Source organism: Sardina pilchardus, chromosome 15, assembly GCF_963854185.1.
Source record: "Sardina pilchardus chromosome 15, fSarPil1.1, whole genome shotgun sequence".
Taxonomy (NCBI): domain Eukaryota; kingdom Metazoa; phylum Chordata; class Actinopteri; order Clupeiformes; family Clupeidae; genus Sardina; species Sardina pilchardus.
In genome coordinates this window covers 4,019,984-4,025,053 of record NC_085008.1, presented here as the reverse complement: position 1 = coordinate 4,025,053, position 5,070 = coordinate 4,019,984, and positions in this window count along the sequence as shown.

Sequence of the window (5,070 nt, the reverse complement as noted above, 5' to 3'; positions counted from 1 at the left end):
TTCACATGGTTCTTGACGCTTGACACATGGAGTTCTCCAATGTTACATTTGAAGGGCAGTGCCTTAAAGAAACACTTCACCGTTTTTTCATACAGTATTAAACTACTACTACTGCTCCCTTAACTAAGACGAGTTGATACATACCTCTCACGTTTCAATGCGTGCACTCACTGGCTCTGGCGCGCGGCGCTGCTTTGATAGCACTTAGCTAGCCCAGTTCATTCATTAGGATCCAAGCAGAGATGAAGTTAGAAGTGACCAAACACCTCCATGTTTTCTCCATTACAGTTTTTGCCTATTGCTTACACACGTTTTGCAGCATTTGGCTCATTATGTCAAAACTCTACACACAGCTATATACGACATAGCACTTGGGGATAAACAACTCACATCAATGCCAAAATGAAACACTGCAATCAAAACATAACACTCCTTTCTAAAAACTAAATTCTTGCAACAAAACTAAACACACAAGCACCATTTGAATTATCCTACATATCACCAGTAACACACTGATGTGCTTTACATGAAACACTGCCGTCTTTGTATTTCTTTTTTTATTATCTTTTTTGGTCATTTTCTCAGACCTCGTCTTCTGTAAAACTCAAAAGTTGTAATCAATCAAGAGTTTTTACAAAAAAACAAACATTCTTACAGAAATAAAGAGAAATAGAAACGTCAAATATAGCAACAAAACAAAAGAAAAAAACAATTCCTGGATAATTTGCGATTGAAAAATAACATCCATATTTGTTTTGTGTGTGTGTGTGTGTGTGTGTGTGTGTGTGTATGTCTGTGAGTGTGTATGTGCATGTGAGTGTGTGTGTGTGTGTGTGTCTGTGAGTGTGTATACAGTATGTGCAAGTTAGTGTGTATGTGGTGGGGGCTGGGGGATTGATCCCCAATGTCTTCACATGAACTTTCCACCGCCATGCAGAAAATACTGTAATTCCTCGATTGCATTTAGAAATGGGCTGTAAGGGGGCAGGTATACAACTTTTGATATATGAAATTGATATGGTTGTTGCACCAATCTCAGACCAGAGCAGCCCTGATGTCATCCGAGACACATCTCTGCACTGGTCCTTGTCTTTGTCCTTGTCCTCTTCCACGTCCGACAGCTCTCTCTCCTTGTCCTCCTATACTTCTTACTCTCATTGGGTGCCTCTCATTTGGTCTTTTATACACCCTCCCTTCCTTCCTCGATCCTCGTCCTCACTGATCTAGATAAAGAATGATGGGGTGACAACAATGGGATAGTCTATCCAGTGCTAGTTATAGATCAGTGGGAACGCCCCTCGAGGATCAAGCATCGAGGATCGAGGAGAGATGTTGAGAGGCACCCATAGTTCTCAAAATGGCTTACCTGAGGCCTATTTGTAGTGCTAAGGTTCAGACCGATTGGTGTTATGTTTTCTGTGCACGTGTTTTCAGGTGTATAAGTAAGTGCTTGCTATTGCCAGATGAGTTTAGCATTTTGAACAAAGTGTTTTCCAAATGATATCAGGGGATTTTGTTTTTGCACAAAGTGTTTAATGTAAGAAAAAGTGTGTAGTGTTTTGCAAAAAGGGTTTTGCAGAAAGAAAATGTGTGTAGTGTTTCGCAAAAAGTGTTTTGCAGAATTGCAAACAATGTGCAAAGCAGAGAATGTGTTTAAGCTATGGTTACACTGTGTGTAAAGTATAATACAAGAACTTTAGGTATTGAGGCTTTGGTGTAAGCATTTGATTATAGTGTGTAAGCAATAGGCAAAAACTGTAAAGCAGTTACACAAGTAGTCACACAACCAAGTGGTGAGACAAAATAAAACGTGGTGCATTTCTAAGCAGGTAAGAGGGATAACTATATTGTGTGGCAGAATAACAATTGGGAGCACTTAGACTCGGCGCAGTAATATCCTCACTCCAAAGTGAAACTGAAAGTGCAAGAGTGAAGATATTATATATGAGAGTCTAAGTGCGTCCCAAAAACAATAATGATTGATGATTTGATGAAATATGTATTCCTCTACATTGATTAACGAAATATGAATTCCTTTATATTGAATACATTTTTTTTCAATTGCTAACAAGCGTTTGTCCATTCATTTGACACATTTTCAAAACTCTAAACACAGACTCACACCTACAAAACACAATTGGCCAAATGGATCATTTTCCTCTCAAAAACACATTCCATGTTTCTACACCACATTTTGTTACATAATACACTAACTCGTCATTTCTCTGCACACACTAACTTTACCAAAACACTGGAAATCTGACTCAAAATGAAATCATTCTGTCAAAGAATAAAACTTGTTTTCACTTCACAAGATACATGCAGTCAGTCAGAGTACACTAGGTTTCAAAATACTGGCTATTGTTGACATTACAAAAACTGCATAGACTTCCATGTTTCAGTTTTACAGGTATTTGCATGCAAAACATGCAATCCACCATTTTTACACTAAATTTCTTGGTTGGGAACTGTATATCCACATGTAATGTTCACATTCAAAATCATTCCAATAAAAAGCAAATACAAATTTTATTTTACTGTTTATACAGACGGTACAGTAGAAATACTGTTTACAGTATGATAGAACAGAAAAAACAACAGCAAAAAGCCCATAAAAAGGGGGGAACAAAAAACCCCACAAAATGAATGTGTCATCAACATTGCATCTGATATTTACATATTTACATATTCTCACCAGCCTTTCTTAGTGAAAGGCCTAGGTTGATTACATGGGCAATGATAGTGGCACAAATTTCATCACTGATTACTGTTCTTGCAGCCCTTGGAATGCCAGCACCACACATTCTTACACATCTACCTTGCCCTCTCCTTGGGCCTACTCTTCTCCATGGCCCTGCTCCTCTCACTGCTCCTCTCACTGGCCTGCCCTTCTTCCTGGGCCCCTTGCTCTTCCTCTTCCTCGTACAGACATCACAGTGTTTGTCTTTTTCTGTTTTTGTTTCCAAAAACATCACTCCTCAAAGTCCTCCTTTTACTGTGTCAATGTCATATGAAAAAATAACCCCTGCCACTGAGTCTACTGTAAGCCAGACTGAAATTGGCTGTGGTTGGCCCAATTTACCCAACATCATGTGTGTCATTTATTCAATTGTTTGTTTACTGTATTATCAGCTGATATATTGCTTTTGAACTGATATCATTGCAGAAGCAGAGGTTTTTATAATGTATCTCAGGTTTGGAATATTGTGTTTGCTATTGTGGGATGTTGTGTGTTAACATTCGTAAATAATAGAAAAACAATCCATAATTTTGTTACAGTTTTTTTCAATTGCTTACACACAATTTTTAAAACCGAGTTCTTTTTAACAAAATTTAAGCACAGCTATCCAAACGCCACACTCAGTTTGCATAATTCCTAGATTATTTGCAAAATGAAACACTTAAGTCAAAACATACACACTTCAGTCAAAACATACACACTTCAGTCAAAACGTATACACATATTTGTAAAAATGCCATTAGTTGTCATTTAACAAACACAGTCCTCAATGATCAGACACTATTGCAGCCAGTTTCACACTGCAGTGATAAATGCAAAACACATTTGTAAAAAGAAAAATTAGGAAATAGCATGTGCTAGATTTTTGCCCAGACATTGGATCATTTAGATGTCCAAAAAATAGTGACAAACCCACAACATTCTTCCTGATTAGTTCGACTTAGGGAAAGTGTACATAAATAGGTCTATAAACTTGCACTTGCACTGTACAACACTGAAGACTGCTGTAGACTGAATATTTCAATACTTACAGTATTTCTAACCATAATCAGTTACAGTAATCAACCAACAATGAAATCAATTGAACAAATCAAATCTGTAGACAAACAAAAACTACTGCATAAAGTACATACACTTTGACTCTGAAGAGCAACTACTGCAAAAGCAACAAGACTGTAAAGCACACCTGAGTGCTGCGTTTTCAATTTTGCACATGTGTGCTTACACACCTGGTGGATGTGATTATCCAATTCGTTCATTAGTGTAGTCATTGGCAATCCGGGGCTTTGTAATGACAAGGAAGTAACCTCACAATCCTTATTTGTGTCTAAGGTGTGGAAATGTGTGTAGAGTTTTACAAATCACTGTGTGTAATGTTTTGCAAAAAGGGTGAAGCAGACATTGTGTGTAATGTTGTGCAAATCTGTGGAGGTGTTTTGCTCCTTGGAGTAAAATGTTGCTAATTGTGTGAAAAAAAAATATTTTCGTGTGTAAACAATCGTAAAAAACTGTAAGAGGTATAGATTGTCTGTTAAGAAAATGCAAGCATTGTGGAAATGTATTCACTGACTGCATACTGTGTGAAAACAACATGAAATGTGTGAATGGTATGGTCATAAAAGACAGATGCTGTGCTAACTGTGTTTAGAGTTTTGAAAATGTGTCAAATGAATGGACAAACGCTTGTTAGCGATTACGCCTCTTGTGCAGTAGAAATAAAGCGCAGACTCCCCATACTGATGTTCAATCTTAAAAGATTGAGCTTAGTGGTGATAGCCAGACTAGACTTTTGTAACTCCTTTGTGACTCTTCATTGGTTCTTTATCACTGCTTTTCAATTTTAAATCCCAAACATATACAGCCACAAACTCAGCACCATCTTCAGCTATATTCCTCTCGATCACTTCCGAGGAGTATCGGTTGTCTTTGCCTTCCTTCAGCATCAAGAGACCTTTTCTATCCATGGTACCTTCAGTGCTGGAATGACCTGCTGCTGTCCTTTCCAACATGAGATTTTTTCAAGATACTCTCCAAGCAGCAGTATATTCAAAAACTGCTTAAAACTCACTTCTTACATATAATCACAATTAATTTATATGAGTCATACTTAACTTAATTAATAAAATATAATGTCATTGTTATTTTTGCTATGTGAAAATATATCTTTAACCATAACCGAAAAAAAAAAAAAAAAAAACCTATGGAGGCAAATGCTACGTTTCATGTCAAACATATTGTTTTATATTTTACTAGCATTTTTTCAGGGCTCTACTTGAAACTAATAATAATTTGACTAGACATGTTCTTTAAAGAATTCGTGGTGAATTTCC